Source organism: Seriola aureovittata, chromosome 3 (assembly GCF_021018895.1).
Source record: "Seriola aureovittata isolate HTS-2021-v1 ecotype China chromosome 3, ASM2101889v1, whole genome shotgun sequence".
Taxonomy (NCBI): domain Eukaryota; kingdom Metazoa; phylum Chordata; class Actinopteri; order Carangiformes; family Carangidae; genus Seriola; species Seriola aureovittata.
Genome location: NC_079366.1, coordinates 17,746,271 through 17,760,745, shown reverse-complemented (window position 1 = coordinate 17,760,745; position 14,475 = coordinate 17,746,271). Strand labels below are relative to the sequence as shown.

General features: G+C 41.1%; 1 protein-coding gene across 8 annotated transcripts in view; it reads right to left on the bottom strand.

Annotated features, from left to right (window-relative positions):
• Window positions 1–11,624, bottom strand: part of apbb2b (amyloid beta (A4) precursor protein-binding, family B, member 2b) — a 49,806-nt gene extending 38,182 nt beyond the window's left edge. For 2 of the 8 annotated variants that reach the window (XM_056371274.1, XM_056371279.1), the window contains exon 1: window positions 11,473–11,624. The gene's annotated coding sequence lies outside the window, so the exon portion shown is untranslated. The other 6 variants (XM_056371278.1, XM_056371277.1, XM_056371281.1 and 3 more) reach the window with 5 other exon arrangements.
• Between the last annotated feature and the right edge of the window lie 2,851 nt (window positions 11,625–14,475).

Sequence of the window (14,475 nt, the reverse complement as noted above, 5' to 3'; positions counted from 1 at the left end):
TCAGTGGAATAACACACCCAAAAAAAGACATCAATCAGCCCTACGCTGAGCTAACAGACGGATGATGACTAGACCAGTCTGGTGCTATATTTTCTGGGCTCCCAGCTCAGTGTGTGTGTGTGTGTGTGTGTGTGTGTGAGTGAGTGTGTGTGTGTGTGTGTGTGTGTGTGTGTGTCCACTAAAAGAAGGAGCAAGCAGGGAAGAAAACAATAGCCATCTACAAAATCTGGTTCCATCCCAAATAACACTGGAAGGGTAGAAGAGCAAGGAGGTGTGTGTGTGTGTGTGTGTGTGTGTGTGTGTGTGTGTGTGTGTGCATCCTTGTATTGTCAATAGAGGGAAATAACAGAGACAAAGTAACACTTTGACTGAAACTGCAGCCAAAACAAACAACCTTGTGTACAGACAAACACACACACTCACTCTTGCACACACGTACACACTATAGCTTTGTGGTTTGAGCATGCTCCCATGGCCATACATCGTCCTTACAGCAGCAGTGTACAGTAAGTGTGAAGGACAGAGAAATAGCTCCACTATAATTTCACTTCAGAGTTTAAACACTGCAAGACTGACAGAGTCTCCCTGTTTGTGTGTGTGAATTTATGAATGTCTCAATGTACTGTATACATACAGCTAACGTATCATTTTCCACTGGCGTGGACAGGAAACTGCTAGAAGAAAAGAAAAAGAAAGGAAAACAAGTAAGGAATTTTCAGGGTGTGCCAAAGAATCTCAGGCATGTCTCTTTTTTGGGTGGGTGGGTCAGGGTGGCTGGGGGGCAAAAAAAAAAATCCTCTAATTGGTCAACAAAGGAGAAGACAAAACACAGATACACACACACACCCCTCGGGAATAAAGATAAATGATGACCATTTGTGAGTGCATGTGTGTACATGTACCATTCACTGACCCTGAGCAAACTGAAACTGCAACAAAGGGAGCCTATATAACTGAATGAAAATGTTTCACCGATGAGAGAGAATACAACATTAAGGTCACTAATTCACCTGCAACCATCAACACTTCCTTGACTGTTAAACAGGATGTTACAGAGTAAAAGGCAGAGCAGCTGGGGCACACACTGATTATTCCTAACGAATTAACTCCAGCGAACTTGGTGAAAATACTACTAGAGGTGAAAGGGGTTAAAGAGCTTTGTAACAGACTCAGAAATCTCACCCCACACACATTCACAGACTTTGAAATCCTGTGACGTGGAAAAGACACATGTCAGAAACAAAAGCCAAGAGATGATTTCCTGGATTTGGGAAACTTGGGAGCGAGTGTGCCGTTAACCCCTCCCCCAGTCCCAGATACCCCCCCCCCCTTCCTCCCTGCTTCACCCAGCCACTTTTTCCTGTGGGTGAGGGGAGGTTGAGGGAGGGGAGAAAAAGTACACCACGAATACATTGACACCAAGCAAAACACACTGAGAGGAGGGAAGTCCCATTTCAGAACTTAAAGCCCGCTCCCTCTGTGGAACACACATGAGCCGGTCATGCAGTCAGCGTGACTTCGCCACTTTGCCGTAATGAGACCACAGCTCTTTCCTGGACGCAACGCTGAAGTCAACGAGCAGTGCCAGGAGTAGAGTCAGACAACAACAAGTAAAGCCACATCTGTATTTCAGTTTGTCATGTGCTGGTGGTTCCTGCTTTTTCTTATCTATAAATACTTTTTTCTGTTTTCATAAATACTGATGTTTTGCTTCAGAATACCTCACCTACAATTATGAGAAATACATTAACTGCGACCTCCGTTCAATTACAGTACAGCTCAGTAAAGCCCTCAGAGTAGTTGTCCCACTTTAAACTCACAGCCCACACGAGTCTGTTTTTCCTATAAGTTTTTGACGCCTCTGATCATCATCTGTCACATGAGAAGACCAGATTTCCACACAGTCAGAGAAATAAAAAATGGGCATCCTGGTCATATTTCTATTATATAAAATCCTACCATCTCTACTGCTTCAGACAGCGCTGCCTCCCAAAGAGTCAATCACGCTGAATAAAAGTAAAGTTGTACCAGCATCTAGGTCAAATGTAGCTTGGCCAATTTTACTAACACTGAAAACTAGAGCTGAGAGCATTCTCGGGATCTACTCACAGTCCAGTATCTAGTGATGTGTCAAGTCATCGATGCTTAGGGGACAGCCCTAACTACTTCTTACAAAAAAGATGAATTTAGCTCAATAATATTCAAAAAGGATCAGAATCAAAAAAAGTTATACTTACTTTCTGTTCCATAGCTGTCTACTTCTGAAAAACTGCTAGTATGTCATGTTGGCCAATGTTCTGATTGACAGCACCTAATTATACTATTATTAACCTTACAGTGCATTCAGACAGTTTTCAGACCCCTTTACTCTTCCCAACTTTGTTATGCTGCAGGCTTAGACTAAAATAGTTTGAATTAATTTTCTCCATTATAAAGCTACATTCATCTACTCCCTTTACTCAGTACTCAGTTGAAGCACCTTTGGCAGCGATTACAGCAGTCTTCTTGTGTATGACACGACAGGCTTTGTACACCTGGATTTGGGGATTTTCTGCCATTCTTCTCTGCAGATCCTCTCAAGCTCCGTCAGGATGAATGGGACCGTCGGTGGACAGCCATTAAAAAGGCTCTCCAGAGATTTTCAATTGGGTTCAAGTCAGGTCTCTGGCCAGGCCCCTCAAGGACATTCACAGAGCTGCCCCTAAGCCAGTCCTGCACTGTCTTGGCTGAGTGTTCAGGGTCATTCTCCTGGAAAGTGAACCTTCAGCCCAGTATGAGATCCTGAGGGCTCTGGACCAGGTTTTTTGACCCGACCATGATGCTGCCACCACCAGGCTTCACCATTAGGATGGTACTGGGCAGATGATGAGCGGTGCCCAGTTTACTCCAGGCTTAACAGTTCAATCGTGATTTCATCATACGAGAGAATCTCGTTTCTCACAGTCTGAGAGTCCTTTAGGTGCTTTTTTTCAAACTCCCACTACCTTTCATGTGGAAGTTTCTCCTGTCTCTACACAGCATCTCTGGAGTTCAGCCACAGTGACCATCAGGTTCTTGGTCAAATAATAAGATGTGCTCCAAAGTTAAAAAATTCCAACTGCTGCTCCATATCGACTAGCTGTCAGTCGTCTGCACTTAATTACGAACGAGCTAGCTACTAGCTACGATGTGGTGCAATCACTTCGACTGTTAACCAGAGGGAGACTCACTGTCTCTTTCAACGGCATTAAGACTGCTCAAAATCATCTGTGGTGGTTTCTGACTTTGGTGGAGTGTCAAGAACCCAGACATTGCCATGCAAAGAGCACACTAACCAAACACAAGTCAAGAGTTTCATTTTGTACTTTGACCTATTCTTTGAATTTAGACCAATTGGTGACAAATTTGACAGAGGAATTTGTCATTTAAGCCAGAAAAATCAATGGTCATGTAACAAAACTCGGATCTCTTACAGCTTGGTGAGGCACTGTTAATAATGTATTTGAAAACAAACCGTAAATTCTTCACCCCAACACACACCACTTATCATCTTAATGCACTGAATACCCAAACTACTCCTCAGTTTCAAGAGTGTGATCAGCATCTTAAATGCCGCATAGGGAAATAAATAAACTGTTAGCCATACTTTTGGATACGGTTATATTTTTACAATTACACTGCAAACAATCCATGGTGATTTTTAGTAGAGCTTTTGCTTCTCTTCTGCTTGATTGCAAGCATTAGAGCTCTCTTTTGTCTTTCTCTTTTTCAGTAGACATGGAGGCAAGCCATGTATATAAAAAGCCCTCTTCCTCTCTCATTGAAAACAAACAGACAGGTGGACAGACGTGCACATGCACAAAAGGCTTGTTAGATCCGAGACAAGAGCAGTTGCAGTGGAGAGACTGCATTTCCTATATATAGCTGAGATGTGACAGGACATCCGAGAGGACAGGGAAGTCTAGACACAAACGACACAACTCCTACTCAGAATGTGTGTGTGTGTGTGTGTGTGTGTGTGTGTGTGTGTGTGTGTGTGAGTTCAACATGGCCTTGTTCTCTCACATTTCATTAGAAAGCCTGTGGCAAGTTGTCCACGATAATGTCACAAGACTGTATTGATATCACAGCCTAGTCTGATCTGATTGCCTGAAAGTTTTGTTGTAATTAGCCAAAAACAACATGTCAAATAGGTGAATAGAGGTAAGAAGAGACTCTCAGAAAATGAGGAGGGAGGGGGGAAAGGGTACCGGCATAAGAACAAGAGATGTCAGGAAAGAAAATGGATCAGAGAGAGAGTGACTCATCAGAAAAGGAATGTCCCATCTCTGCCAAAGGAACCACAGACACCACTGCAATGAACGCTCCCTCTCCAATACTTTAAATCATCCCCTCCCTCACTTGTCGTCTCTTCCTCTTACACAATGGCTGCCTCTTTCTCCCTCAGTCCCTCTCCCTTCCTACCAATGGAAGTTATCATTGTTGTTTCCCAAAATTAAATTAGGCATTGGTTTTGGATAGGGATGACACAGCTAGATGACCACGGCTGGTGGACCAGCACTGCGCCGCCACCATTTGGAGCAAACACACACAGGACCAAGACCGCCTCTCCACTTGTTTTGCCAAGTCAGTGCAAAGCCAAGAGGCAAATTCCAGCACTGTGTGGTTTATCAAAGTTACACTGCTCAATTAATTTCAGTTCTAGCCTACAAAACCCTAATAAAACTCTTTATGTTATTGTGGTTTTATGAATCACAGTCAAAAATATTTAGACAAGGTTGTCAGTGCATCATATGCTTACCACAGATGTTAACTTATTATTACTCCCACCACAGGATATGATGCAAAAGCAAGAAATGAATCTGGTCAGGAACTAATTCATCACAATGACTGCGATCATGATTCAACATTCCTATCACCTGTCATCCTGTGCATTCATCGCACAGGAATCTGTTTCTTATTGCTCACAGTCTCTGAGAACTGGGAAGGTTAATTGTTTCAACAGAAGGAGAAGTGAGGAAATTGTTAGCCTGCAAAAGCTATAGTGAGCAAGGCTTGTTCCAGAGTTTAATAGAGGAGGTGGACCACCTCTCCTGAAAGAAAGACCACCTGCTAACACAAACAACTTTGTAAAATACAACAATAACCTTTCAGGAAAAAGCAACAGAGTTGCCATTTCACACAGAAAATGTTATACATCATGAATGAGTCTATTGTTTAGGCTGTGATTTACTAACCAAATTGAAATTGCTTCCACATCTGTTGAACAATTTACTGGGGAAAACCATGGTCAGTTTTACCATGGCAGGAAAAGTTAACTCTGTGCTAGAACATATGTAGGGCTGCAATTAATTATTTTCATTGCCAATTCCTCTGCCACTTATATTCTTTATTTATCTATTTATCATTTAATGTACAAAAAGTACAGTTGTTCCAATTCCGATACTAGTATTGGATATACCTCTGATACTGCCTATAAATACTGGAAATGACTGAGTACACAAGTCTATGCACTGATCTGATACCATGTAATGTATAGATAAACGTTATAGTTTCACACTCGGATAAAACTGCAGTTTACCAAAAAAACAATTCTTCTTCACCATACACCGAGCAGCCACTGACAACTGCTATTATGGAGCAGCAAAGAAGAGTTGATATCTGGTAAATAGTGAAACATTAGCTGAGGCCACTAACAGGTAGACCGCGGTATGGGTCCAGACTCAGATGCTGTCCTATCATGATCCAGATTTATAACATGTAAATTATTGAGAATTCTTACATTTTCACAGAGTGTTTCTAATTTAACCAGCACAACTTTTCTCACCTTTATGGCACTGGTCACATAATGCAACTTAGCCAATCAAGTGAGTGAGTGAGATACACATGGTGAGACGAGACAGTCGCAGGAATAAGTCGGAGAGCCTCAGTATGACAGCTTGCAGTAGCAGGCAACAGTTTTAAATTCTTTTTCCATATGTTCTCATGTATGAAAAGACCCTAAATTAACACTGTGAGCTGTCGATTACTATAAGCTAATTATTTAAACAGTCCATAAGCGATCGATCGCTGTGACTGTGATCAATATAAGCAGGTTCCAACATAAAAAAAGAGACATTCCCTGGCATTCATGTTGCTCATAACAGCCCATAACATGAGCTAGGTGCTCACAACATCAGTAGGTTACTGTCATTACTGTTCCGTCAAAATATAACGCTGACTTTTTAAATCAACATTCTCATACCATGAGTTTGTCACCTATCAGTCAAATTAAACTACTGCATGCGCAATGACTATATAGGAGGTGTGCGCATGTGTGTGTGTGTGTGTGTGTGTGTGGCTGCAGCCTCTGTTGTTTTCTGTTTCTTGCTGTGATATTGAATTTGTTATAGAGTATTGTGTCATTTCATCGGTATTTGTACAGACTACAAAAAGTCCTGGTCTAATGATGTCCCTAGAGGAAACTGAGATCAAACAAATATGTAAAAATGCATCTGAGCCTTTCTCACGCACATATAACAACCATGTATGCATGTGCTGCCATTCAAATGTAAAAGCCATAAAGTGGAAGAAAGGCTGACCTGGCAGAAAGCACAACAGTTCCTGAGTTAAAATATATGCAGCAAAGCAATCTGCAATCTACATTACTGCCAGGGTATAAACAATGTATTTCAAGAGACCATACTGGTATGTATCATATAAATTATTTGTCCCACCTCAACTAGACTGTAGAGCAAGGACTAATATTTCCATATCGAAATGATTTTTAGATTTGAAATGTTAATGCATCATGATTTTATTTAGGATACAAAGGAACACCAAAGGTAGCAACAACAGTAACACAACCCAAATATAAACAGTGAATCCAAAGACAATTGTGAGTAATGAACTGAAAGACAACACAATGAGAGTCTAATATGTTCTGGCTTTAATTATTGTCCTGCATCAGTGGAATATATACAGATAAATTATACCTGTTAGATAACAATCCCTGACAGCATTACATTAATTGTGTGTGAGATGTTTTGAATAGCAATACTGAATTCTCTCTAGATATCAGTGTATTGTAAATATTTTACTTGGCATGGGTTCTCGATCCAGATTATTCCTTGTGCTTTAGAGTTGCCTGTTAATAGATGAACATCTATTTACTGAAGTGTTCAGGACGGATGGAGGATAAGACAAGTGAAGTACAGACTACCAACTCTGAGTTAATCCTTGTTTTGAAACTGCAGTAGGCAAATTTACAGAGGCACCTTGGGCTCTGGCCTTTGCAGCTTCTTTTATCATATTCTGGCTTTCATGTTGTGATGTTCATGATGTGTATGTGTTTGAAAGTCAGGAGTGTTAGAGAGCAGGATAGAGGCAGAAAGCCCTTATGCTGCTGAACTGGGAGTGATGGGGGTATACGCGTGAAAGTGCAGCAATGTGGAAAAGACAACATCAGAAACAGAAACATATAAACAAAAGAGTGGGAAAGTACGTGTACATGTGCACCCAGTGTGCGAGCATTAGCATCAATCCTAGTCTGTGTGTGACAGTTCCTTTAAATGTGGAGAACTTGTCTGCCCTCACCTGATTTGCTTCCACAGGTAATTTGTAGGCAGAATAACATGCATACTGACAACCCAATCACAAGGCAGACTTGACAGCAAGAAGACAGCCGATCAGTGAGGGCTGCCAGGAGCTGACACATTACACGGCAGCACACACGCACGTGTACACACGTACGTACGTGCGCGCGTGCACACACACACAAAGAAAGAAAGAAAACAAAGACACAAAGTAAAAACTGAGCAAAAAGAAGACAGTAGGGAAGAAGCATGTGGGTGAAAAACTGACGAAAGAGTGAGGCAGGCAGATAGACAGAGGGACAGATGGAAAGAGAGAAAGGGGGCCCTATCATTCAGTTTCACACCCTACAGGATGAACAGGGCCTCTGTGCTCCTTCTCTGTTCAAACACACCTCACGGCTGTCTGCTCCCTGCAACAACAATGCACAGATACACACACACACACACACACACACACACACACACACACACACACACACACACACACACACACACACACACACTAGCCTGGCTGACAGTGGGCACAATAACCCTATTGAGAGGCATCGATAGGGGGCTGAAAGAGAAAGTGAAGAGAATGAGATTGAGAAAAAGACTGACAACACACACATACAGCACCACACATATATACACACACACACACACACACACACACACAACATAATACACACAAATAAACTGCAGTGTGGTTATCTTGCCAACTTGACAGCCTGGGATGAATCTTGTATCTGCTGTCCTTAATTCATCATTCATCTGTCCAATCTGGTCAGACTCTACACACACACACACAAGTATGCACATGCCTGCACACACACACTTGTTTGGTCAAGGGCGGACCAGTGGTATTGTTTCACAGGGGAAGCAGGGTGATGATAACAGATCTCCATACTCTTTATCTGATTGCTCACACACAACACCCACACAGAAACAGGCACTCTGTCACACATGCGTGTACGCACATGCACACTTTCACCATGCGTTCTCATCAGCTGTTGTGCATGACCTCGACCACACACAGACTAACAGGTTGTGACTAACAGGTGCTGCAAGGCAAGAAAGTCCCAACACCACACGCACAGACACAGACAACATAATTACATCCAATCTACAGAGCACTTTAAGGCTAGCTAAGATATCATATTTTTGGAACATGCTCACAGCTTCGCAAAGGTGACAGCTTACATTACTGAATTGCTATTTCTGTCCATGTCCATGTGCAATGTGTACAGAATGTGCAAATGTACATGTGCCTTTATTTTGCATCTCCTAGAGGTGACAGAAGTTACCTAAGCAGAAAAGGGGCCATCTTGAGAGTCATAATACCAAACCTAAACAAACACACATACTCAAGCACAAAGGAACTGTCTGTAGTGCTTGGCCCAAAACTCAGCCCATAAATGTCCAGGTCACTTTTTCCATACTCAGCAACTCCTGATGTTGTATAGAAATGCTTCAGTGGAAGGGAGGGAGAGTAAATGAAGAGGGGAAGAGGTATGAAGTGAAAAGACGGAGCAGGAAAGAGCAGGGAGAGGGGAAATATATAAACCAACTTAAGATCCCAAGAGCCCTAAGCAATTAGCAATGACATCATGTTCCTGCACACACAAACACACACACGCACTGCAGACCAGGGACAGGTCTGGATGAAGAGCAAGCCAGCAGGGCAAGGAGGCTGGGAGGATAGAGAAGGAGGGAGGCGAGGTAGAAAGGCAGGCAGTGACGGAGAGGGAGAGAGGATGACAGTGCACCATTTCTACTATGGTGGTACAGTCAGTGACACATTCATTTTTGCAGCTTGCACTAATTAACTCACCAAGCCAACACCGCAGCACAAACCTTATAAAACCACCACAACCACTGCCTAAAATAGTGAGCACTGGCTGTTTATCATAGAAGTATACACACTAAATAGTAAAACAGAAAACATGTCAATGAAAACATGACATTATCGCAGGTTTCATTCATTGTTTATGCTTTATGATAAGTATGCTTTACGAACTCACCTCCCAAAAACACACACAAGGAAGCATCGGTGCAAATGTGACGCAAAAGAAATGCATGAGAGCCAGTGTCACCAGGAGGGAAAGGCAGGGAGGCAGGGAGGGAGAGAAACCTCAGTGGTGCTGTCCAAAAACAGAAGCCAGGTCCTTTGGTAATTCATGTTGTTGTCAACAACTTCAGGGTCCCTTCTGCCTCCACAGAAACACGTACAGTATACTACATGAACTGTCTCACAATTCTGACATTGTTACGATACAACAACAAATCCAATCCCTGTGAAAGTCAGCACTCGCCTGAAGTCAATGGTTTTGAAAGGAAAAGTCAATAATAATTCTTCCTCTACGTCTTTATGCACAAACCAAAACTATCTGAGCCATGTCTTTGCCCTCCCCACCTCCAAAATGATTAAACAGGAAATTAATTGACACCCCTCTCTAGATTCTTTAACTTACAAAACGTAAACAAGCAATTAAGTGGCTCCATTGTTTGTATAAAACAAGCAAGCATATTATCTCACAGGCCTGGCAAAAACTACCAGAGGAAGGCTGGAAACGATTAGCTAGCTGTGTCCAGCCAGCACCATGCACCAATACAAGCCTCAACCTCATCCCCTTAGGGCCTGCATGGCCTATTGCCCCCAGACTATTCCATGTAATGTGCACAAGTCAAGAGAATACCATCCTTTATGCCTGTTTGTTTCACAATGAGCCTATTTATTACTTAAATTATAGCTCAACAGAGAAACCAACACAGAACAAGGCAGAGGACACAGCCATGAGGCAGGAGCTGGAGCATCTCTGGACAGAAACCAAAGGATATGTTAAACTGACCTGTCAGGGTTCTAGTGCTGAAACAATTAGTCAGTTCATCAATAGGTTAATTGGCAGAAAATGAATGAACAACTACTTTTGAAAGCAAAAAAGCCAATGTTTAAATACTGACTTGTTATAGGTTGAACAATCAATTACAAAAACAATAAACAGATTGGTATATCATAGAATAATAATATCTGGGTCTGTCATATAAAAATAATCAGTATTTTCAAGCCTATTTGGATCGCACTAATTAATAACCCTACTTGGTTACAAATCCTGGTGTCACCAATCTGTGCACTCTTGAAGAGTGGTCAGAAACAGCACAACTAAACTTCAGCTCACTGGTGGAGATGTAGTGGAAGGTCATCACCTTAACCGTTTAAAAATGTAGATATTATGCCATAAATTAACATGAAACCACAGTAAAAAGAACAAAACCGAGTAGTTTTTTGTATATAAAGGTTTTGAGGCTTTTCTTTTTGTCTGGTGGTTGGTTAACTTTTGATGAATAGCCGACTGCTGGTCAGTTTACCAGCCACTTACCTGCTGATAGGCCCTCTCTACATGATGACAGCTCAAGTTTAAGAGTGGTGAGGTTTCAGAAATGTTATTTCACAGCTCGGTTGCATCTATTTTCAAGCGTTTTCGCCCTTAAATCCCCAACATAAGCAAGTCGAGTTAAAGTAGCTATCCTTAAAGCAAAGCGGTGGTCAACGGCTGGCGGCTCGCGACAACGTTCCCATAATAATGGCTGTTTTCATAAACAACCGCTGCATTCTCTGACAGTGCGCGAGGACTCATTCACCGGCCATCACAGACACAACAAAATGTGACAATAAACTCAAAGAAACACACGCTGTTAGTGCCCCCCCCTTCCTATCTGCCGCCGCAGCCTCCCAGTCTCCTCTCCCCCACCTCCCAGACTTGTTTGCAACACAGCGGGCCCCTCAGATGCCAAAGCAATGCGTCGCCCGTCAGAAGAATATGGAAAGTTACTCACGTTTCCAGTCATTTAAAGGCTGAGAGGGCAAACTGTAACGGCACTGCAACGACCGCAACTCCCCGTATTCAAGCGAAAATTCTCGGCATACCACATCACTCACCTCCTCTCCAGTGTGTTCACGTCCTTCTCGCTGCGCTCCTGTCTTTTTTCTCCTCCCCTCCGTTTTCTCTCGGCTTGTTTCTTTTCTCCTCCCTCCCAGATGCCGCTGTTCTCCGACAGGGTGGACCGGGCGACGCTGCTCCGGAAGCAAACGCTTCTCTGATTTTTTTTTTTTAAACTCCCTTTATTTTTATTTTCTACTATATAGTTTTGAAATGTAACCCTAATGTCATTACTTTGTCATATAGTGGTGCTGTGAATGTTGCAGCGAAAAAAGGTCATTTTTCTGAAGGACATTTGCGAACTTGAAAGTTTTCTATAGTCTACTTCAGTATGCTTTAAATGTTTTTCCTCCAAGAAAATCCGCAAAATCAACGATGATGATTATTTTCATGAACTTACGAAATATAAAAAAACAAACAGTATGTGTGCAAAACCTTGGACACCCTCCATAAGTCAGTACTTAGTACAGAGACAGTGCCCAGAGACAGAAAACATTATTATTCCCAATGCGGACCAGTTATGTAGAAACAGATTATAGATGAATTGAAAAAAATATAGAGCCCATAAGAAGCCTAAAAACAACAATAAACAATACTTCACTCTAGGTAGGTGTGTATAATATATTGATCCACTATTATATATTATCCACTTAATAATAATAATAATAATAATAATAGTCCCTGACAACAAACAGTAGCTGAACAATACATGGCAGGAATTGGCACAAGTATTGTTTGGGGAAGTTTATTTCAGTGGGATTAACTGTGAAAGCTCAGCCTTGATGAAAAGGAGAAAACAACGTATTGGGCCTGAAGGAATCCGTATCTCCTTTGCATAAAGAGGTATCTAGAACCAACTTAAACTTTCTAAACATTATACTTTTGACATATAACCTCGGTATCAGTAGGTGGCATTGTGTGGAGTCCATGCAAATATGGTAAATATTCTTCTTGAATATTCATTTGCCCTGCCCTGTCCTTGCTGAAAACATAGCTGATCAAATTATATGAGGTTGCAGTCCATGAAGATTTGAATAGTATAGTGAATAGTAGGCTATTTTGTTATTGGTTTTTCTGGAATTGCATATTAGATAGGTGACTTTCAAGTCAGTGCAAAAGGATTTTCATAGCATTGACAAATCAACGAGGAGTAATTGTTGCCTGGAAGGTAGGAAAGTGATTAAATAAATTGTAAGCCATGCCTTTACTTTGAAAAAAAATTGGCATCTTTGTATACATGATTTGTAGTTAATGGTCTGAAAGGGCAAAACCACAAAGTAATTACTATTTAAATTTGTCCCATTTGGAATTGAGACAAAGAGGGCCATCTGGGCCTATGCAAGGTAGTGCATTGAACAGATACAGTGAGCTTTAAAGACACATCCAAGATTGCCTTGATTGAAGTGTCTTAATAACTATTTGATGGACTGCCATGAAATATAGAACAGACATTTGTAGTCGTTGAATGAATCCTTATTACTATAGCTTTGACTTTTAATCTAGTGCCATCAGCAGGTGAAAACTTCTACTTGTCATCACTTAAGTTCATGACGGTTTACCTACAAAAATAATAATGACCGTATTTTCACAGCTGTACTTGCACTTATTGCTTACACGTGCTATGTACATAGGCTGATCTAGTTTTACATTACAGCCATACAGGGCTGATAAAATAGTAATTTTACTTGGTTTTGTTTCATTTCTGATAAGTGCCCACTGATAAGAATAAAGAGACTGCAGTGGTCCACTGTCATCAACATCCTGTTCTTTCCAAGAATATATGCATTTTCCAATATTTTTATATACATTTTAAATCTAAAATAAATTTGGCAACATATACAATTTTCAACATACACAATACTGATGTAAATATCTCATGTTGTACATCATGCTTTTACACATACAGTATAAGCCAGTACAGTCTGATAGAATAATGACACCTGGTGGTTACACTGACTTACTGCATTGTTTCTTTTATCTTCTGGGTCTGTCATATGTAGAGGGGATGGTGTTCAAACTCTGGCCCATAAATTGGTTCGTCTATTTTAGTTCCTGTTGTAGTGCAATACCTAAAACCATTGCACAAGTCAAAATTGGTAGGCCACATATTCTTACACTACTTTCAAGTTTGTCTTAAAACAATAGTCAGGTATTAATATAAACAGTGAAACCGGTTTTGCTTGGAAGTCTTTTTGTCGTGACCTTCCAAAGTTTACTTCTTAATGCATTTTCACTGGAAGTGATGGGGTCAAAATCCATAGTCCTGGTTTTGTGCAAAAATGTATTCAGATGTTTATCTTAACCTGAAATGAGGCTTCAGCAGTTTGAGTTAATCAAATCAGGTGGGCATCATCTAAAGTTACAGTCTTTTCAGTGTAGACTTCCTTTGTCAGCAGTGTTTTTCTGCTGAGCTACAGTAGGATAGTGACAAAAAACACTGAATTTTGGATTAAAAGGCTGTAACTCTTAAAGCTATCCACTTCATTTTTCCACTTCAGACCAATGACGCCTCTTATCAAATTCAGATACATTTTGAAATGTAAATTTCCACAAAATATATAAGTAAGTGGACAATTAATAAAAAGAGGAAAGAGAGATTGGTCAGGGGACCCAAAAAATAATTCTTCATAGTACAACAACACTTTCATGTAGAAAACATAGACCCAGGGAATCTTGTTTTATGTGTGTGGGATTTACCTGTAAAATTCAAAATGCATCACAAATCAAATTAATACAAATTTGGTCTTACAAATCATGTTGTGGCTTCTGTATTTGTATTGTGGTTTTTGCATACGGGCTTTTGCTTTAGCATTCATGTTGTTGCTTTTGCATTTGTGTTGTGTTCGTGTTTTTGCTTTTGAATTGTGTTGACTCCTCTAGGCCACCATAAGTTAGCCGATGTACAATTTAAACGCATCAAGATGTTGTTACTCCAATCCGCTAGTCGGCACTGTATTGGGCGTTCACCAATTGTTGACCAATCAACGACGAGTCCAGCGGTT